General features: G+C 54.6%; 1 protein-coding gene across 2 annotated transcripts in view; it reads left to right on the top strand.

Annotated features, from left to right (window-relative positions):
* Window positions 1-22,548, top strand: part of SBK1 (SH3 domain binding kinase 1) — a 51,427-nt gene that overhangs the window by 23,618 nt on the left and 5,261 nt on the right. Inside the window, exon 1 of one of the 2 annotated variants that reach the window (XM_024985192.2) lies at window positions 4,145-4,925. The exons of the other annotated variant lie outside the window; for it this stretch is intronic. The gene's annotated coding sequence lies outside the window, so the exon portion shown is untranslated. Of the gene's footprint in view, window positions 1-4,144; window positions 4,926-22,548 lie in introns of those variants that run through there. 2 annotated transcript variants of the gene reach the window in all.

The raw sequence follows: 22,548 nt of genomic DNA on the forward strand, positions 1-22,548 counted from the left end.
TACTCATCTTCCCCACCCCCACCACCATCCATTCTCAATTATCCGAATGCTTAGCTGTCACCTGGGAAGATCTTGGTGGGTTACCTGGTGGTGTGACCTTTAGTTCTGAAGGGTCTCAACTCTGGGTTGCATGCAAAATCGCTTCTGTCATGTTTGACTCTATGGACTGTAGCCCGCCAAGTTTCCTCTGTCCATGGGATTCTCCAGGCAAGAATGTTGGAGTGGGTCGCCATGCCCTCCTCTAGGGGTTCTTCCCAACCGAGGGATCGAACCTGGGTCTCTTACATCTCCTGCATTGGCAGGTGCGTTCTTTACCACCAGCGCCACCTGTGAAGCCCAGGCAGGTTAGGGGCTTCTCTGGTGGTCCAGTGGTTAAGAATCCACACTGCAATGCAGCGACACAGGTTTGATCCCTGGTCCGGGAAGATCCCACATGCTGCAGGGCAACTAAGCCCGTGTGCCACAACTACTGAGCCCACTGAGCCTGTGGCCCTAGAGCCCATGTTCAGCAACAAGCGAATCCACCGCGATAAGAAGCCCGTGCACCACAGCTAGAGAGCAGCCCACGTGCAGCAACCCAGCACAACCACAAACAAAAATTACACAAAATGTTTAAAAAGCCAAACTCCTGGTTATCATAAGCAATAGATCACTCTGATGGCTCACTGGTTCCACGTGTATATCTTCCTGCTCCCACTTTGTAAAAGCAGCCCTGCTTTTACCTCATTGGTGCTAGACTTATTGGTGCTATTATCAATTTTAATAATTGACCAGGGTACTTCTAATAACTTCTAAAAAACAATCAGGGTCGGTGTCTACCACCAGAACAGTGACTTCTCTTCTTACCTGCTGGTCCCAGAACACAGAGTTTCCAGAGTGTCCTGGCAGCAACCATAGCTGCTTAAATTTTAATGAGACCCATGCTGTGTCCCCTAGTAAGAGTTTGCCCCCTTTGGGGACCAGGACTTCCAACCCTGCAGAGCTGGAGGGTGGGGAGGCTGATTACCCACAGTGCATTTTGGCAAACTTAGTAATCACACGTCACATCCAATTCTATGCTACCCCAAGGACTGTAGCCTGCCAGACTCCTCTGCCCTTAGAATTTTCCAGGCAAGAATACTGGAGCAGGTTGCCATTTCCTACTCCAGGGGATCTTCGTGACACAGGGATCGAACCCATGTCTCTTACGTCTCCTGCATTGGCAGGTGGGTTCTTTACCACTAGCAACCTGGAAAGCCCACTAATCACAGTGGTAGGAATCAAATCCCCAGTTGAAGAATCAGGGAAGGCTTCTGCTGAAAGTGGCCTTGAACAGCACTACCCTTGATAACCATGGCTGGGAACATTTCAGTTCCACCTCTGCCCTTCTCTAGGCCTCAGTTTCCTCTTCTGCAAAAAGAGGAAGTACTCTCTAAAAGCTAATGTTCTGGGAGTCAGGTGTTAGACTCAGGAAGATATTCCCTTCCCCCTTCCTCCCTCTATAGTCTTCCTCTACGAGCTGCGCAGTAACTCAAACCCCTCCATTCATTTGGGCAATAAGGCCTCAAGTGGAAAGGATTAGAACACAGTTAGGATGAAATCTGAAACACTGGCAGGACAGGGAGGAGAGAGGAAAAGCAGACAGACATAGAGGAGACATCTTCAATCCCCACGCCCCCCAACCACACAGCATGTGGGGTCATCTTAGTTCCCTGCCTGGGGATCGAATCAGTGCCCCTGCAGTGGGAGCGCGATGTCCTAACCACTGGACCATCAGGGAAGTCCCCATGGAGGAGGTAGCTTGGAGGAAAGCTGTTTGGAGTACAAGGAAGATAAATGTTCTAGACAGAGGAGGCAGAAAAAAAAGAGAGGGGTTCTAGGACGTTCTAGGAACACCAGCTGAGGTCAAGGCCGAATGGAGAAGAGGCAAAAGTAGGAGACCTGAAAGGCTAAGGGTTTTGAATGCCAGGATAAGGTTAGATTTTTTCGGAGGTGGTGGCTGTACAATTGCTAAGTCGTGTCTGACTCTTTGTAACCCCATGGACTGAAGCACACCAGGCTTCCCTGTCCTTCACTATCACCCAGAGTTTGCTCAAACTCATGTCCATTGAGTCTGTGACGCTCTCTAATCATCTCGTCCTCTGCTGCCCCCTTCTCCTTTTGCCCTTAATCTTTCCCAGCATCAGCGTCTTTTCCAATGAACTGTCTCTTTGCCGAGGTATTGGAGCTTCAGCATCAGTTCTTCCAAAGATTATTCGAGGTTGATTTCCTTTAGGGTTGACTGGTTTGACCTCCTCCAAGTCCAAGGGACTCTCAAGCGTCTTCTTCAGCATCACAATTCGAAAGTATTTTCAGAGGTAACAGGAAGTTACTGGTAATTTTATGTTGGAGACTAACCCAATCTACTTTGTACTTTACAGAGCTGATGATCACATGGACTTGGATGCTTTTTTAAAAGTTTCGATAGAGGCTGGAGGGAGACAAGGTAGGAAGTAAGGCAATATTCTTCCCGGCAGAGGTTTGATGGCCCTGGGCCAGATTTGGTCCCAAAGAATGTTTGGTGGCTTAGTGGTAAAGAACCCACCTGCCAATTCAGGAGCCCAGAGTTCGATCCCTGGGTCGGGAAGATTCCTTGGAGATGGAAATGGCAATCCACTCAGTATTCTTGCCTGGAAAATCCCACGGACAGAGTAGCCCCGTGGGCAATAGTCCACGGGATCGCAAAGAGTCAGACATGACTTAGCGACTAAAACACCAATGTTTCATTTGACCCATTCAGTATTTCTGAATTTGGGGAATTCGTCTCAAACGTTTAAAAGTTGGACAATTGAGGAATTCCCTGGTGGTCTAGTGGTTAGGACTCCACACTCCCACTGCTTAGGGCCTGGGTTCAATCCCTGGGTGGGAAATTAAAATCCCACAAGTTGCGTGGTGTGGCCAAAATTGTATTTTAGAATATGGATTCCCTGCCTGAAAAATCATCTGTCCACACAGGGCCCATGATACTTCAGTTTGCTTCATCTCCACCATTCCCTATGTTGTTACACCTGACCCTAGTCAGTTTGCAATCAATGGCTCTCAAACTTCTAAAAATGGAGAATTCCCAGGCAGACTAGTGATTAGGAGGGTTCAATCCCTGGTCAGAGAACTAAGATCCCACAAGCTGTGTGGCACAGCCAGAAACAAACAAACTCAAGCTTCTAGAAGAACAGAGAGGTGTGGTTGGAAAGAGTATGCTGGGTGGACAGATAGGAAAGGTGCAGGGGGTGTTAGGGGTTTTCTCCTGGGGAAACAGTGTCGGTGAGGCTGCATGGATGAGGCTGAGAAAGAAAGGAAAATAGAGCCTGGGAGGGTGAGCTGTTCCCATCTCATCTCCATCCTCATCCACCCCACTTCCTTCCAGGTCATCAATTTCCAGTTGCCAAACAGACAGTGGGTAGTGCCTTTGCACATGCTGCTGCCTGGAATCCCCTTCCCTCCCTTCTATCTGGTGAACTCTGTGAATCCCAGCTGCATCTCATGACTGGCTACTGCCTGTTTACAATAGGGGTCGAAAACGCAACCTGGGCTGACTTGACCCTGAAAGACCCAGTTTACGACCTCTTTCCTAAGTAGGATTTCCTGAGTTAGTTTCTCTGAGGTCCTGCTCAGATGGATGGATGGATGGATGGACGGATTGATGAATTTATATCGGATTGCAGAGCTTAGATGTTTCCCTCCTTGAAAAAGACACAGGCTCCGCCCCACAAGAACAGACTGGGACAGTCTGAGACAGTCTGGTCCCGCAGGGGCCTGGAGGCTGGACCAGGTGACCCTCTCAGACTCCCCCGAGTCCTCTCTAACCTCATTCTCGCCCCCTTGTGGGCTCTGACCTAGAAAAGACGGGAATGAAGGAGAGAGCAGCAACCCACGGGCGCTAGGACCCAGCGCGGCCGGAAGGCGGGGTGGGGGCGCCGCGCGCCACTCCCTCCGCGCTGGGAAAATCTGCGCCCCGCGGCGCGCGGCAGGAGGGCGCGGCGGGAGGGCGAGCGCGCGCCGGGGTTAGTGCGCGTGCGCGAGGGCGCGCGCCAAGCGGAGCGGACAAAGGGGCGGGCGGTGGCGCGCGAGCCGGAGGGCGGAGCCGCGGGCTAGGCGGGCAGGTGCGCGCAGGCCGGAGGGCGGAGCCGCGATGCCGCGATGGAGCGCTGCCCGGGCGGGCGCCGGGGCCGGGGCCCGAGCACCGGGCGGAGCGCGAGCCGGAGCCGCAGCCGGAGCCCGGACCAGGCCGGGGTCCGGGACCGCAGGGCCGGGCTGCTCGTAGCGGCGGCGACGGAGCCCCCCAGCGGTTGAGGGGCTTCCTCCCAGCTCCTGCCGGTGGCCAGGACTCAGCAAGCCCCCGCAGCCGGGGAGCGCGGGGATCCCCCCCGACCACATCCAGGACCCAGAGACCTTTAGGAAAGCGAGTGGGCCCCCCAGATCCAACAGAGATCGACTCCCCACCCGGGGAAAACGGAGACTACCTCCGTATTCAGAAGACAGCGACCTCCCTGCGGTTCCGCGGACTCCCCCTCTTCAGTCTGGGCCCCCACAAGACCTAGAACGCAGTGACCCCCTGTCCGGGATTGTGGGGACCCCTTCTCAAGATCCTGGCCATTACAACTCCACACCTCAAGACACGAAGATCCAGCTCAGAACGCCCCTAGATCAGGGGTCTTAGATCCCCCGATTCCGGCGCACAGAAACCCCAAATCTAGGGACCCGAGGACAGCAAGAGCTATCCCTCACCAGCAAGAGGCTTCGGAGACCCCCACTGAAAGCTCCAGGACCGGGGCGACTGAGCCCCTCGCGGCCCCTTTCTCATCCCGGCCCATGATCGTGGCGCCCTGAGCCCCCCGGGCCGGGCTGACGACGGAAACCGAGACGGCGCCCAGGCCCCCTGCCGCGGCGTCCCCGCGGCCCCAGCTCAGGTAAGCCGGGCCCAGGTGAGGGGCAGCAGGTGAGTGGCCGCCGAGGTCCCTAGCCCTGCAGGTGGGGAAGGAAGTATGGGGTGCGCACGGCCCCCTCCCCAGCGTCGCCATGGAGCCGAGGCTGAAGGACGTCTCTTTGTGTCTCGCTTGGAGGAGCCGCCCCCTCCTCCTCTCCCTTCCCCCACCCCCCACCCTAGCCCTGGGGTTCGGGCACAGCTCCCCAGACCGCGGGGGAGTGGTGGCAGAGACCCTTCGGCCGCGAAGAAGGGAGAAGAGGGTGGGGAGTCCACCCCCAAAATCGCGAGCCTGGAGCTGTTGGGACCCTTGGTCCTTGGAGGATATACACCCCTCCCCCCAAGGCCAGGCTGAGTTCTCAAGTGAAGTCCTCTCCTGGGAAGAGAAGATTTGGGGTGTCCACAGGTGAGGGGGCCTGCAGTGGGTGGCCCTAGGGTGATGGCTGGGGCTTTGGGTGTGTGTCTTTGTCTGTGAAAGTCAAGGAAGGGGTGTGTTTGAGAGAATGAATGGGATTCCCTTCTTTTCTCTATGATCCCATTGCACCCCCCCCCACCCAAACTACAGGGGACCTTGGGGGATCTTCACCCAGGCCATACTTTGTGCTCCCTGCAGGACAAGGAAGGGGGAACAAGCCCTTTCTAAAGTGAGGCTCTGGTTTCTGGGGAGGGGAGGAAGTCTGGATCAAGGAGCCATTTCAGGTCAGGGCACCTTTCTGTCCCCATTTGCCCCAGGGGCAGCAAAGCCAAGGCTTTCCCTTGTCCTCCTGACCTCCGGGACACCCAGGGCCAAACCTCAGGTGGGGTCAGTGTGTCCTGGACAACCAAGGAACCACTCTAGGTTCCGGCTTCAGCTTTACAGGTGGTGTACAAAGCAGTATCCCCGCCCGGCCATCAGTGCGGTCCTGAACCCCAGCCCCTGCAGCTCATGGGAGGATGAGAGGCCCGGGGGATGTTTTATCCTGGAATTCTGGATCAGAGGTCCTGAGAAGGGACGGGACCGTGCAGGGGAACACATGGAGCCACTGGGGTTTCTGCCAGCCTCCTCTCTCAGCCCTCTGCAGGCGAGCAGTGATGCTGAAGAAGGTACGACTCTGGGTACAGGTAGCCTCACCAGGAGTTCCTTTGTTCACTGGTTCATTCAACAAACGTTTTAGCTAGTGTCTGTGAGGTACCAGGTACTGGAGTCAAGGTCCTTTTTCCCACTTCATCCCCTTTCCTGATCTTTCCTGTTCATCACGTCTCTGGGCTGTTCTCAATTTGCCCGTACTTGGTTGGACCAGTTGAGGTGGGTCTGGTCAGTTCTGATCCCACACCTGAAGCATCTGAGCCTGGGTAGCAGATTCCTCTTCTCCCCGCTTCCCAGTACCAAGTGCCCCACCCCTACGTGCTACTGGTGTTGACTTAAGGGGTGGGATGTGGCCAGCAGGAGAAGAGGCTTGGGGGCTCCAGGTCAGACCCCTGGCGGCCCCGCCTTCAAATTCAAGGACAATTGAGACAGCCCCCCGCCTCAGCTCAGGCTGTGGGGGAGCTGATTGCCCTGAAGACTGGGTGACCTTGGGCAAGCATGTGGCATCTCCCAGAGAGAACGACAGCAAGGCACTCACTCTGCAGCAGGCAGGGTGGATGTGGCTCACACCTGGGCCCGCAGAAGTATCCAGGTGTGCCCTCTCCATCTCTAAAGGAGCTCCTCTTCCCTCACCGGGTTCCCAAGAGCCAGGGCCTTGTCAGACAACCCACCGGCAAAGAGTGGAGTCGGCGGCTAAATGAGTGGAGACTTGAGTCACTGTGACTAGGGAAAACCACCAAGAGGCCAGAGGGAGACAGAGAGTAAGCTTTCCCGGCCAGGCTCACCTGCGATGGCTCCCCGTTGAGTCTGGAACGAGCGCCATCAGAGCCCTTTGCAGTGTGACCTGAAACCACCTCCCAAGCATCACCTCCCGTTCATTCCTCACTCTCCATCCTCTACTTCTGGCTCATCTCTGTCCCCCAGCTCCTTCCTTCCACCGTGTGTTGTTCCCCCAACCTGAAAAGCCCCACTGCAGGATGGCTCACGGGCAGTTCTCTGTCTCCACCCTCCCCTTTTGCTCTGACCTGGGCTGGCACAGAACGGAGAGCAGAGCTGGGCTGGGCGATGGTTGGTGGCTGTGAGAGTGTATCTCCACCTCGAGACTCCGAGCTCCAGGAGACGGGACCAGGTCTGTCCCCAACTCCCCGCAGCATCGGCTTTGCCTACCCCAGAGCCCAGCATATTGTACAGCACATGTTGTCAAACACAACTTCTCGACACATTTTGTTGATCCAAACAGTGTTTTTCTCCTGTTTGTTGCCAATGTTAAACAAACATGCAGTGTCACATACAAATATTGATTTGGGGGTCCTCTTGAAAAATGCTGTGACAAGCCGAGACCAGAGCTGAAGAATGACGACCTCCTTTAGATGAGCTGTCATCATCTAGCTGGCCCCAGGCCCCACCTGGCCTGTTCACTCATTTACATGACCTGCTGGGCCCTCTTGTAGCATCTAGCTTTGCAGGCCTAACGTAGAGGCCAGAAAATGTTTGCTCAGCGGGTGACCTTTGTCTCTGTATATCTGTGCACTCAGGTCTTCCCTGCCACCCGCGTGGCCAGGTTAGAACCACCACAGAGCAGCAGCTCTCCAAGGTCTTTTAGGCCAAGAGATGAAGTGAGCCTGAATTCCTCCATTAGCCAGAAGCATCTCCACCCTGGTCTCACTTTACACTCTGGGCCCCATCTTATGCCCCTTCCTCTCTTCTAGAAGGATTCAGCCAGCAAAATCCTGTTGTAACTGTCCCACATGCCCCAAGAGCAAAAGTCCCAGGTTCTAGACCAAGGTCTTGCTGAGGCCTCGTGGGGGAGGACTGCACTCCGGGCCTCAGTTTCCCCATGTGTCAGGGAGGAATTAGACTAGAAGTTCTGTCAGCTGTAATCTTCCTCCTTGTTCTAACACTCTAGGACTGAATCCAAAGTGCTCTAAGTTTTGGTCAGGCAGGAGAGGTCGGGCGGGGGGCGGGGGGGGCATCATGCCAAAGTCATGCAAAAATATTAACCTACCCTAAACATTGAGGAAACCAAGGGGTGATACTAAGTAGCTGCACAGGGTGTGCCATCTTCCTGGATGAAGGTCAACAGCATCCTGAGGCCAAAGGAATCAGCGGAGCTCTGTAGTTGAGCTCTGGACTTCTGGGGTTTGAATCGCCGCTGTGTGTCCTCAGGCAAGTCACTTAACCTCTCTGAGCTTCATTTTACTTATGTGGAAAACAAGGATACTACCTACCTCAGGGTCAGCAGGGGGATTAAGTGAGCTAAAGCATGAAAAGGGCCTTGGACAGGATCTGCCAGGTGGCATTACCGCCAAGGGTTACTCATCCACTTGCCAATGCTCTTTCCAATAGGAGCCAGTCGTGCTCAGAAACTATTCTTGATTTTCCTATTGGGGAAGCCAGAGGGCTTTTGGTACTCACCTCAGGAAAGGGGAGGTGGGTGTTTGAGCAGTTCTGTGTGGTGCTTAATGACATGCCCCTGCTACGGGTAGAGGTAGGGTGAGAGTCAAGTGTGAGGGGTGGGATCTATGTTAGCTGTATCTGAGGTCCTCTTCCTGACCAGAGCCACTTTCCAGGTGAGGTACTTGGCAGGCTTGTGTCCCCAGACTTCCTGTCCAGGCAGATGGGCCTCTGGCCAGAGCCAGACCAGCATCTCCAACAGATGTGTTCTGCTCCAGGCTTCCCCCTCCCTCCCCGACTTCCTTAGTCCCCCTTCCGGTCTCAGAAAGCTGTGGCATAAAGCCTGGTGGGGCCCTAAGAGCACCTCTCCTCTCCTGTCCTTCTTCTCCCTATCCTCCCCTCCCCCCACCATACAGCTTGGCCACAGCCTGAGAGGGGACAGGTCTAGACTCCCAGCTCGGCCCCCATTCGGGGAGCCATGTAATATCAGGGTTCAGGGAAGCATTTTTTAGTGTCAAGTGTCCCACGCCGGTCTCTGGACATCCCCTCTCCCATAGAAGGGAGAAGCAGCACCTCATTAACCCAGTGTGGGGATTTGAGCCCAGCCCGGTGAACTCCCAAAGGTTCATGTGAAACTAACATCAGACCTGCCTCCACCCCTCTCCGGCTGTGTGACCTTGGATGAGGCAGTTTCCTCCATCCTCAGTTTCTTCTGATGAAGAATGGGAATAGTACCAGCTCCTTCCTAGTGTGGGGAGCACTTTTAGTGGTGTCTGCTACTTAAGTGTTTGCTTATGACTTCTGCCACCAGCTGCAGGGTCTGCGATGAGTGGGTCCAGCCACTGTGACTCCCTTCCTTGTGGCCTTAGCCAGTCCTGGGAGAGGCAGAGAATGTTCCAGCTGCCTCTGCGTGTTTTGATGACCCTGAGGGGCAGGGATGGGGACTGGATAGTGGACAGGATAGAGCCTCCTCCTGGTGAGGCCCTGTAGAGGCTGTACTGATCCCCACCTCAGGATAGCTCCTCATCTGATGGGCCCGCAACATAGCAAGAAGGCGTCTTTTTCTCTCGAATTGGGGGCCCACAGTCCTAAGGCAGATCAGATCATCCCACCCTGAGAGCTCAGGTACCTGCCAGCCCAGATCCTACGTGTCTCCAGGAAGTGCAGTGGGACCCGCAGTTAACAGGGGTTAGTGGCCAAAAGCACAACTTCTCGACCCGCTGTGTGACCCTGGGCAAGGTGCTTAGCCTCTCTGTGCCTCAGATCCCTCAGCTACAAAAAAAGGGGACGAGACTAGTCCCTGACTTGTAGCGTCATAGTGAAGATTCAGTGATGAAGGTGTGTAAAGCGCTGTGAATGGCACCAAGTACCCTCTATGCTTTGCTGTTAATATCAGCCCCCTGAAGCCCTGAGCAGAAAGGGAATGTTAGCCCCATTTTACAGGTGAAAAAAAAGGGGGGGTTGGGGTAAAGATCTGTACTCAAGCGTCCATATCTAGGATTCGGAGAGGATTCTATCCATCCTTCCATCATTCACACACAGCGCACAGGGCATGGCCAGACAGAAGGAACCAGCAGAAGCTAACTTGGCTCTGGCCGTGCTCCTGGACACACTGCCCTCACACCTCACTTGGGGCCACAGCTGCTGAGAGCTGCAGCACCGAGGAATCTTCGAAGGAGGTCTGAAAGGCTCCCCACTCCTTCCTCTCTCGGCCCCTCCAAGGACAGTGGTGGGATGCTGCTGGCCTGAAGGGGTCTCTGAGTGTAGTCGGGTCAGGTTCCTGCTGTCTCTTGGCCTCTTGGAGCCTGGCGCATGGTCTGGCTTCAGGAAAGTTTTGCTCCGGTCCAGAGACTGGCATGCATCTTACTCGGAGTGAAAGGCAGGTCCTCACTGCGGCCTCTGAGGCCCTGTCCACTGTCCCCCACCCCTTACCTCTATCTACCCTCCCCCCTGGCCCTTGTCCCTTGCCGCCTGCTTCAAGCCCTGCCGGCCTCCTCACGGTTCCCTGAACACACCAAGCACAGCACGTGCCTCTGCCAGGAGGACTCTTCCCCTACAAGATCCACAGTCTCCACAGGACTTGCCTGGGTGTCCAGTGGCTAAGATTCCAAGCTTCCAGTGCAGGGGGCCCGGGTTCGATCCCTGGTCAGGGAACTAGATCCTGCAGGCTGCAGCTAAAGACCCTATGTGCTACAGCTAAGACCCAGTGCAGCCAAATAAATAAATATTAGAAAGAAAAAAGACTCCCAGGCCCACAGTTCTCCACGTGCTTACAACCTTCTCAGTAGGGCCTTTCCTGACCCCCTCGTCCCCTGTCCTTCTACAGTTCCATTCCCCACCCCCAGCATTTCCTTGCCTCTCCCTGCTTTGTTTTTTCATTTAGAACATTGCACTATCTGACTTCCGTCTCTTACTTAACCTTTATCATTGTCTGTCCCCAAATGAGAATGTAAGGTCCTTGAAGACAGGGCTGTTCGTTTGGTTCATGAATGTATTCCAGCTCCAAGCACATAGTAGGTGCTCAGCAAACATCTATTGAATGTTCTGGAGCCAGGCAGAGCTCTGTAAGCCATGCCCTAACTGCGTGCCACTGGACACGTCACTTAGTTGCCCCTTCTCTGAGTCTCAAGTCTCCTGCGCAGTGAGGGATATAATGGGAACAGCAGGAGCAGCTTCTCCTAAAATGGTTGTGAAGTATGAATGAGTCAATATGTCTAAAGTACTTTAGGTGGTTCATAAATGTCAGCTATTATTAATAACACTTTAACCCAGACCACTATTAACCCTATTTCCTGACAAGGAAATGGAAGCTCAGAGAAAGCAAGTGACTTACCCAAGTGACTTCATGGCAGGGTGTGGTGGTGACCTGGTTCCACCCAGGGGGGACCGAATCTGGGCTCCAGGTTCCCAAGCTAGGCTGCATCTCCCCTTCCATCCCTCGATAGGGGTCAGGGCAGGGGGGCACAGAGAGGGCGGGGGAAGGGCTCAGCTCTTCAGGGAGCCTCTTGCTCACCCACCCAGCGACCACCCCCTTCCACTGGTGGCCGATCAGCCAAGGACCCTGAGGGCCAGGCTGCCCGTGTCACCCAGCAACAAGGCTCATGCCTCCTCCCGCACCCATGGGGGCTGCCACAGGTAGGTTGGGAACAAGGAGGCCCAGGGCTCCCACCTCCCCTCAGGGCCTGGCTAGAGTGCCTATCCCAGCTCTGGGCACCAGCTGCAGGCAGGCGTAGCACAGACTATTAATAACCACCAAGGCTGTGCCCTGGGGAAGGGGCAGACCGCGCCAGCTGGGCGGGAGGCTGAGGCAGAGGCTGGAGCCAGAAGCAGAACCTGGCAGCACAGGGAACCCCAGGCCGCCCCTGGTGGGGAGGGCAGCGGGAAGCAGGTTGTTGGCAGCTCCTGCTGCTTGATCTCGGGTCAGTCTCGGCTCTCCCTGTCAGTCTCCTCACCTGGGAAATGTGGGGATGGGCTACGTGATCTCCAAGGTCCCTCCTGGCTCAGGCAGGTCTGGGGGGTGAGATTTAGTAGAGCCAGCATGGCCCCCATGTCCAGCCTAGAAAACCAAGACACTCAAGATGGTACAGCGTCTTCAGGGTCCAGGATGGAACCAAGGTCTCAGTCCCCTCTGTGCAGCAAATTCTTACCAAGCATCTGCTCTGTGCCAAGCACTGTAGGAAGTGCCCCTTTAATTCTCACAGAAGCCCATCATGTTAAATGGGCGTTCTCATTCCATTTTACTGATGGACAAACTGAGGCTTAGTTAGGCTTAGGCAGGGGATACAGCCAGAATATGCACCATGAGGGGAAGATGAAAAGATCTGAGAATATTATCCTGTTCCTCTTGAGCTGGAACAGAATGTTTGGTGGAGTCTATTTGTGTCAAAGGACCAAGGAGAGGGAGAGGACTTCCCTGGCCTCTCTTACGGGCTTCTCGGGGCCCTGACATTGTATGCAGAAGTGTATAGGTGGTGGCTGGGGACATTTTTCAGGGTAAAGAGAACTGAGACTTTGGTGACCCATGAAGGAACATGAAATAGCTCATTTCATAGATTGGAAACTTGTGCAGAGCAGGGTCTGGGGGCGGGGCTGCACAAGGTTCCCTGGGCATGAGCAGCAAAGGCTGGAGCTTTCCCAGGCAATTCACACTTCTCTTTTTGGGGTGAGAGGACCCAGCTCTGGACCGCCCCCCACCCCACTCACTTGCAGTGGATGGGAGAGCCCACGTGTGAACTGATTTCTGCCCTGGGGTAAAAACCAGGAGGGTCAGGGATACCCTTCTGAGAAGGTGTTAAGTGGCAGAGAACCAGACTGGGGCACTGGCTGTGGGGGTGGAGGGGGGAGGGCTCCCCTCGGGGGTGAGTGTCAGGGGGGTTCCCAGCTCCCCCCGCTTCCTGAGCCTGGGCCAGCTCCATGTGGTGATTCAGGGCAACCAAGCTGGGCCACTCTTCCCCCCAGGCCCCTCTCTGGGGACACCCACCCCAGAGTGCTGAGCCTGGATGAGTGGGCACCATCTCCCCTCACACTCTCCTTTGGGATTGTCTGCCCCCCTAACCATGCCTGCTTCCTTATATCCCCCTAGATCCAACAGGACTGTACCCAGTGAAAATTTAATTCTCACCCTGCCCCTGGTCATTCAGTTCCCACTTCTTTCCCCAGACATTCATTCATTCATTCACCAATATTTATTAAGTTTTCTACTATGTGCCAAGCACTGTGCTAGCTGGGGATACAGCAGTGAACGAGACCAGCCTGACAGAGTCCCTGCCCTCCTGATGCTTACATTCTCGTGGGGAAGAGAGACATCCACAATAGACGTTATGTTAGACAGGGCTATACTCTGCTGGGGGAGAAAGTAAAACAGGAAAAGGGGAGTGTGGTTGGATAGCACTAGTTGAGAAGGTGCTGTTGGAACAGAACTTGGAGGAAATGAGCCATGTGGATGTCTGGGGGCAAAGGGAACAGCTCCCGGGTGGGGAGCTGGCGTGTTCAGGGAACAGCAGGGAGACCAGTGTGTCTGGAGCAGCAGGAGGGATGAGACAGGTCAGAGGGGTAAATCAAGGGCTGTTGTAAGGACTTGGACTGAGATAGGAGCCCCTGGAGGGTGATGAGCTGGGGAGTAGTGTGGTCTGATTGGGGTTTGATGGGCTTCCTGGCTGCTGTGTCAAGGAGAGGTTGAGGGGGGTAGGGAGCAGCAGCTGAGCCCTGATGATGGCTCAGAACAGTGGGAGTGAGTGCTGAGGATGGTCAATGAAGACACCTTCATTGGTGTCTGGTTGCATCCAGAGTTACTTTATGCAAATACAAGCAAATAAGAAACTCATTCCTGTTTCCCCCCTCACTTCAAAATAATGTACTAAACAAAGTGATGTGGCGGCCCAGAGACAGCCAGGAAGCTGGTGGCAGCTGCTGTGTCCCACAGCCCTCTCCTGATGACCGGGGTGGGCCAGTGGCACAGCCCCCTGAGGGACTTCAGGCTCTGTATAGAAATCCCGGATGCACTCATCCTTTAACCTGGCAACCCACTTCGATCCTACAGACACACCTGCACACTGCCACAGGACTTATGTACAAGGCTGCTCATTGTTCGTGGCAGCAAAAGGTTGAATGTACACAGTCAGCATCTATCAGTTGGTTAAATAAACGGCAGTGTCTATATCCATGGGCTTCCCAGGTGAATAAATGGTAAAAAAATCCACCTGCAATGCAGGAGATGTGGGTTTGATCCCTGGGTCAGGGAGATCCCCTGGAGAAGGAAATAGCTACCCACTTCAATATTCTTGCCTAGGAAATCTTGTGGACAGAGGAGCCTGGCAGGCTACAGTCAATGGGGTCGCATTAGATTGGACATGACTTAGCAACTGAACAACAACCTAAATCCAGACATACCTTTTCATGCCCTGGGAGCCTTGGTCTGTCAGCAGTTCCTCTGTCCTGCAGTCCAGCCTCCTTGGACCTCCCCTAGCCTTGCATTTAATGCCAGCCAGCCTGGGTGCTGTCCACACCTGTGGTGCTGAAGCTAATGGAGCTGGAGGGAGGTCTGGGCTGCAAACCAGAGACCAAAGATAGGAAAAGGGAGACAGAGCAGGAAGCATTCAAGGTTCAATTCCCAGCTCTGCCTCTTACCAGCTAGGTGACCTTGGGCAAATTGCTTAACCCCTGTGAGCCTCAGGATCCTTATTTGTAAAATGGGGTTGCTGTGAAGATTGCATGGCAGCAGCAATGTAAAGCATTGGCAATTGAGAATATAAATAGTCCTTTTGACTATTAATGTATCATTTTAGAGACTGTAATGCATAGTGGAGAAGCATCTGGACACTGCAGTGATAATGCCTAGATTGGAATCCTGGCCCCGCCACTTACAGGATGGATGGTCTTGATCAAGTGACATGACTTGCTCTATCCCTCAGTTTCCTTGTCTGTAAACTGGAGTGAATAGTAGATTAGATGAGTTCATTTACATGAGGGACTTGGCACACGACAGGGGTTCCTTAAGTGTTAGTTGTTGCTGTCAACTTCCTGTCCATTGTATTCAGCATTCTGATCATGAATACACCCCAGCCTCTCTGTTCGCAGTGACCACTGTCACTCACCGCCACTACGATCTCTGCTGTGTTTGGGGCTGGGAGCTGTTACAGGGAGATACACCTTGTCCTGCAGACGCCCTGGCTTCTAGTCCAGCCCTGCCACTGACTCTCTGTGATTTTTGAGCAAATTGTTGTTCCCTTCTGGCCATCAGTCTCTGCACCTGTAAAACGGGGCTAATGATATCTCATGCAGACCCTTGGGAAAATAGCTATGTGCCTGCAGGGTCACATTCAGGAAAGCCAAGATATAAAAAGTTACAGCTTCCCAAACACGTAAAGAATTATTCACCCGGCATTTGTCACACCCTGGCTAAGAGCTAGGAATAGCAAGATGATTAAGGCATGGGGCTTGCTTTCAAGGAGCTCTTGGGTTTCTTGCTAGATTGTCAATCCTCTTCAAGGCCCATTCGGGTGTCACCTCCTCCAGGAAGGCACCCTGATCCCCACTGCCAGTGTCCTTCTTAGAAATGGCAGAGCACTGATCATGGCCTTCCTGGCCTCATGATTATCTGAGTCCTTCTTTGGTTTGCCTCCTTGATTTGTAGGCTGATACCCTCTATCTAATCTGCACACCCAGTGCCAGTACCCAGCACAGTGCCTGGGCTTGAATAGATATGCTTGTCTGGAGGCTTTAGGCTGTGAGCTACATAAATTCAACTCAAATTGGCTTAAGCCAAAAGGAAATGTATTGATTCAGGAAACAAACTTTCAGGAGTATGACTGACTTTAGGCATATCTGGAGCCAGATGCTCAGAGTCATCAGAAACCTCTCCATCTTTCAGCGCTGCTTATCTCTTTGTTGCTTCTTTCTCGGGCTACCCTCATGCTGGCCAAGCCCAGCAGCTCCAGGCCTGTGTTCTCCAGCTTTGTAGGCCAGGGGTCAGAGGTATCTCTTTTCTTATAACTTAAGCAAGAGTCCTAAAGTGAGATCTCAGTGGGTCACCTTGGATCACATGTTCATCTTAGAACCAGCCAGAGTGACCTCGCAGATGGGATGCATCCCCTGGTTGACTGGCCCTGGATCAGGTCTGCGCTGAGAGTCAGGGTGGGGACAGCCCTACTGAACCAGTGGACTGAAGGAGGGAACCATTCCCCACAGAAAGGGAAAGTGATGCTGAACAGGAGGCAACACTATAGGCCAATACAAGAAACCACCAAAAATGCGAACAAGGCAAGGATCAGGTCAACTCTGGCCTTGAGACAATTTATCTGACCCCACAGGTGTGGAGGACTAGAGGGGAGATACCTGGAGACAGGCTAGGGGAGAATGTGGGATGCAGAGAGCTGGCTCAGCCACACAGGCTGAAGGAAGGAAGTGACAACCTCTCGCTTGTGTTATTGTTGTTTAGACACTAAGCCTGGGCTGTAGCCTGCCAGACTCCTCTTTCTATGGGGTCTTCCAGGCAAGAATACTGGAGTGGGTTGCCATTTCCTTCTCCAGGGGCCTTCCCGACCCAGGGATCAAACCCGTGTCACCTGCATCGGCAGGCAGGTTCTTTACCACTGAGCCACCAGGGAAGCCCAGCCTCTCATTTGACACAGAAGCAAAGTGAAGCAAGTGAGAGAGGCCAGCTTCCATCCCTATTCATTATCTGAAATTCCACATTGTGGCTGCTTTTTCTTGGGAACTTTTAATGATACTGCAGATGCAAAGAGGGGACCCCTCCCCCAAGGCACAATCACTGTTTGATGGCATCCTTCCAGGCCAGGGCTTTGTAAGGACACCCTTGGGGTTTGCCTGTGCAAAGGGCAGAGCATGGGTCCAGAGACCTGAGGGAAGGGGCCCCGGCATGGGGACTGAGAATCTTAGAATCCCAGAGTGACAGTAAGAGAGGGCTGGCTGACTCGGTCCAATCTCACCCCCCACCGATTCCCCCAAACAGATGGGCTTCCAGTATCTGCTTCTCTGCTCCCAGCGACGAAGAACGCACTTCCTCCCTGCTGTGAGACTGTGAGACTGTGAGAATTGTCTCGTTTTTGAGTTGCTGTCTGCCTACAGGAGCCTCGCAGGACACAGCGCATGAAAGCATGCGATCTAAAACCTCATAGCCTAAGTTCAAATCCCACTCTGCTGTTTATTAGCTCTGGGACAAGTTACTCAACCCATCTGTGCCTCAGTATCCCTTTCTGTAAAATGGGGAGAAGAATAGTAGTGCCCACCTCCCAGACTTGTTGGGATTAAATGATTTAATCCACTGTTTGCATACCAGCTGGCATACAGTCAACACTCGGTAAATATTTGCCGGGGTGATTATTCTCCCACAAGACAGGAGAAGAGCAGATTCCCTTACCTTCACAGACTGGTCACCCTCCACCTAACTCAGTAACTGAATTCTTGTCACTCGGTTGCCAGTGTTACCACCATCCAGGTTCCCTTCTCTGGCCACATCCCAGGAGTCCAAACACTGAGGTTCAAATCTCAGCTCTTTTGCTTACCTGCAGCATAACCCTTGAATCAGGGTGATGTCGGCTGCTCTAACAACTAAATCTCACATACATCAGCAACCTAACAGGACAGCATTTTACTTCCAGCTCACAAAATACCAGAGTGGGTAAGACTGGTCAGCAGCAGGCCTCTGACACCTGGGGACCCAGGTTCCTCCCATCTTTAGTTCCACCACCATCTTTTAGAGTCTTAGGGTCCTCTGCATCAAGCCACAGAAGAAGAGAGACACCTTAACCACTCTTAAAAGCCCCAGCCTAGAACTGACACCTCGTTTCTGTTCACATGCCACTGGGGAAAACCCGCCACAGGTGTCCACACCTGGATGCAAGGGAGGGGAGGGATGTAGTTCCCTGTTGACCACCACCCTGCAGAACAGCTGTGTGTCACAGAAGAGGGAACACAAAGCTCTGACAGGCGGTTGGCCATCTTTGTCATAACCACAATAAGTCATCAACCTCTTGGGCCTCTACTCTTCGTCCGTGAGGTGGATCACTTGATGGAGGCAGCAGTTGCACAGCTCTGTACATTTCCCTAAATCACTGGATTGTACACTTGCTACGGGGGAGTTTTGTGATATGCCGATTGTTGTCATTGTTCAGTCACTAAGTCACGTCTGACTCTCTGCGACCCCATGGACTATAGCCTACCACGCTTCTCTGTCCGTGGGATTCCCCAAGCAAGGATCCTGGTATGGGTTGCCATTTCCTTCTCCGGGGGATCTTCCCAACCCAGGGATCAAACCCGTGACTCCCGCATTGGCAGGTGGATTATTTACTGCTGAGCCACCAGGAAGCCTAGATATACGAGTTACACCTCAGTTAAGCAGATTTTTAAAAATAGGAGGCATCTTGCCCCCTTCTGAGGGCACTTATGAGGACTCAGTGAGTGTGTGTGTGTGCGTGCGTGCGTGTGTGCGTGGTAGGGAAGGGGATCCCAATGTAGACCTGACTTGGGTTACACATTTACTGTTGTTTTCACAAAGGTGGGACCCAGCTCGAGCCACCTGCCAACAGGAAGTGGTAGGTGGTTCGGTCTTGCTTAGGAAACTCTCCCCCACCACCGTGGCCCTCCCAGCCTGTGGCGGAAGACCCAGCCCACGGGGCCGGAGCCTTTGTGGTCAGGGTCACAACCGCTGCCATGAAGACTGGGCGAGGCCCTCTTGCCTTCACCACAGACGGGGAATTGAGGGCCTCCCTTGGGGTCAGCGAGGACACACTGGAGGTGCAGGTCACATGGGGTCCCCAAGGGCAGCACAGCCCTCGCGTGTGCACAGATGCAGTACCAACTGCACAGGGTGAGCGGAGGCCAGCCAGGGCCTCCATGCCTGGTGCTGGGAAGTTCACAGCCACCAACTTCTCAGCTGCTCCTCCAAGGGGAGGAAGGGACGATGCTGTAGGCGAAATACCTTAAGGTCAAGTTCCCCATGATACCAGACATCTGTGCCCTCAACCACCCAGCGAGGCTGAAGGGTCTGACTTCATTCTTTGGGCTCAAGTCTCCACCTGAAAAAAGGAGCTGGTATACCTTGGCTTCCCAGGTGGCTCAGAGGTAAAGAACCCGCCTGCCAATGCGGGAGATGCATGGTTCAAACCCCTGAGTCGGGAAGATCCCCTGGAGAAGGGAACGGTAACCCACTCCAGTATTCTTGCCTGGGAAACCCCATGGACAGAGGAGCCTGGAGGGCTACAGTCCAAGGGGTCGCAAGGAGTTGGACACGACTGAGCGTGCACGCACACCTGCCACGGGGACTGTTGTGAGAACTAAGTTAGTTAATACCTGGACCAGCGCCTGGCCCTCAGTCAACTCGCCACAGGAGCTCCAGGAGAGCATGTGCATCCCTGGCTGAGGCTCTGCCCCCTTCTGGGCCTCCATTTGCCCGCTCGGATACTGAGGGATCTGCAGGTGATGTTCTCACATTCCGTCTTGGGAAAAAAAATAGAGGTGGTTAAAAGCACCAACTTTGGAGCCAGTGCCAGCACCAGCGAGATGACATTGGGCGAGTTCTACAGTCTCTGTGCCTCGTGCTCATCACCCCTAAAATGGGGATACTAATAATCCCTCCCTTGAAGATTTCCCTGGTGGTCCAGAGACTAAAACGTCATGCTTCCACTGCAGGATGCATGGGTTCAATCCCTGGTCAAGGAACTAAGATCCCACAAGCTGTGCAGTGCAGCCAAAAATAATAATAGTAGTAGTAACAATACTAATGGTAATACCAGCTACCTCATGGAACTGTGGGCTTCCCAGCTGATGCTAGTGGTAAGGAACCCCCCTGCCAATGCAGGAGACGTAAGAGACACAGGTTCAGTCCCTGTGTCAAGAAGATCCCCTGGAAGAGGAAATAGCAACCCATTCCAGTATTCTTGCCTGGAAAATCCCACGGGCAAAGGAGCCTGGCAGGCTACAGTCCACAGGGTCGCAAAGAGTCAGACACAACTGGAGGGACTCAGCATGCATGCACGCCTGGAATTGTGAAAACGAGAGATGAGGTCAGCCTCCAAACAGGGCTTGACATGCAGTGAGTACATTTAAGTGTCTGCCGTCACCCCTGTTACAACTGTTATTTTCTTCATCTTACGGATGAGGAAGCTGAGACCCAGAGAGGGGTTGTGACTTACTCAAGGTCACCCAGGTAAAAAGTGGCACACCTTAGGATCAAGGCCAAACCTGCTGAGCCCCAAGGCCCGTGCTGTTTCCATCGCTTCCCCACTGCGCCTCTGAAGTCATGTGCGTAGTAACTGGGTCAGAGGCAGCGTACCTGGGGGATGGCGCGGCAGCGTCAATCAGGGACGGGTGCGGGTCAGTCCCTTGTCTCCTGCTGACACCTTGCGGAGAACGGGCCTGGAGGAAGAGGGGGGTTGAAGAAGTGAGTGCAGGGAAGAGATGGAGGTCCCACAACCTGGACCCTCAGAACCAAGGGAAGGGACCGTGGAGAGTTGGATTTGATGTAGCACTAGCCCCCAGGGTAGTCTTGGCCTGTTGATGGGGACGGACAGGATAAAGCTGAGACCACCCAAGATATTCAACAGGGGCTGGAAGAGAGAGGCAGAGAGACCCTGCCTGAACCCTGGGGCCCCTCAGAGACAGGAATTGACACCTGGGGCAGCAGGGAAGGCTTCCTGGAGGAGTGGGACCTGAGGATGAGATAAGGGGAGGGCAGGCTAGCAGGAATGGTGGAGGGCGCTGGAGAGGCAAATTCAAGCTGATGAGCAGCATTGCTGGTCAGTGGTCAGAGCCTGGGGATGAGGAAGCCGGTGTGCCCCCCACCCAGCCCGCAGACCCTGCCCAGGGCAACTCTTGAGGCCAAAGCGGCAGAGAGAAGCAGGCACCCCACAGTCCCTGGGGGAGGGAAGAAGGGCTTCTAGCAACTTGCAGCTGCCAGTCAAGCTCCCAGAGGATGCAGAAAACAGCCCCAAAGGGACCTGACACGACCAAAGCCCGAAGTGGGAGCATTTCCACATGTGTGCACACAGGTGCCTGCACACACAAGGCAGCCCTTGGGGAGTCCACACAAATATCAGGAGAAGTAGGTCAGCAGAGCAGCCCAGGGTCTCTTGATGGGCAGGGGGGAAGAGCCCCAGGTGAAGAGGATGTGTACTCATCAGCACCCAGTGGGGCAGGGGGGAGCCCCACTCACTCCACAGGAACAGCCTGACCTCCCCCTTCCCCAGGCTTCGTTAGAGCCCATGACCTGGCTGTTCCCTCTTGGAGTCCTCTCCACCCAGACAGTGGGCGGACATGTGACGGGGATCCGGAGAGCTGACCCTTCTAGCCCGGAGACTGTCATGGGGATATGTCACCCTACTTTAGCCCTGCAGCGGGGAGATGCCCAGTGCTGTCCTGCCCTGAGCAGGCACTGCATAGACTCGGTGGCCATGCCAGGCAGGGCTGGGCTCAACACACTGTCGCTGGTGGAGGAAGCAGGGCTGGGGGTCCTAGGTTCTCGCTGGAGACGCTCCGAGGGGAGGGGGCACCGTATGGGACTTCATGAATGGAGGGGAGGGGCCTCTGTGGGGGAGCAGAGATACCGAGGAAGAAGCTGGGGGCGGGAGCCAGAGGAGGGGAGAATGGCTCCCTGCACCGCCCTCCCTGTCCCCCCCACCGTCCCCCGCCCCGCAGCCAGCCAGGAGGACGTGCAGATGGAGCTCCGTTTGGGGCTGGGTGGGAGGCAGGAAGTTCCCTCCTGATGTTCCTCTTCTCTGCGTGAAGTGGGAGGCTGGGTCGTGCCGAGGGGGAAGGGGAAAGCAGAGGAGAAGAGGGTTTGGGCCTGGAAGGGGAGCGGCCGGGCCAGGGTAGAGACACCAGGCTCCCGGGCTGGGCTCACCCCAGCTCCCAGCCTCCAGCCCAGCTGAGTGGGCGAGCATCATCGGAATGAGAACCCAACCACACCTGCCTCTTGGGGGTCACTTACTGTGCACCAGGGGCCAACCACTTCATGTCCTGTAACCCTCAGGGAAAATATACTATTGTATTCTTTTTGTAAGATGGGGAAACCGAGGCACAAAGACAGGAAGGAACTTGCACAAGGACATCCAGCTAGCAAGTCATCGAGCCCGGCTTCCAACTGGGCAGCCTGGCTCCAAGTCTGTGCCTTCACTCTGAACCGCGAGGGCAGGGGTGGGGGCTGAGAGCGCTGGTGGTCCACCTGTGACAGGAGGGAGAAGGGAGTGAGGGCGGAGGAGCTGCACCCAGGGATGGCTGCTGAGGCTCAGCCCAGAGGGGGTTCATCGGCCGCCTCCTTCACTGGTGCACAGGCAGACATGGACACGCGGACACTTGATCCCAGATGCTCGGCTCCCTGGTCTAAGCCTCCCCCCAATAGACGGATGAGAAATGCAAACCCCAGATAAGCCTTTGCTGTCACCCATCCCCGAACGCTCCCCACTGCAGCTCTCTGCGCCCCCAGCACCATTGGGAGGCAAACTCAGTACCCCCGGAGGGGTAGGTGTGTCCAGGAAGCCCCCTCCCCCAGCCCATGTGAACACGGAAGGGGACCAGCAGTGAATGTGGAGGATGGGTCGTGGTAGAACAGGCATTCTGTCCTTGTATCCGGGGAGCCTGGGCGGGGACCCGGGAGCTACAGCTGCAGCTGTGTACTTGAGCTGGGCTGTGTGTG

The sequence above is a fragment of the Bos taurus genome, chromosome 25 (genome assembly GCF_002263795.3).
Source record: "Bos taurus isolate L1 Dominette 01449 registration number 42190680 breed Hereford chromosome 25, ARS-UCD2.0, whole genome shotgun sequence".
NCBI classification, from domain to species: Eukaryota; Metazoa; Chordata; class Mammalia; order Artiodactyla; family Bovidae; genus Bos; species Bos taurus.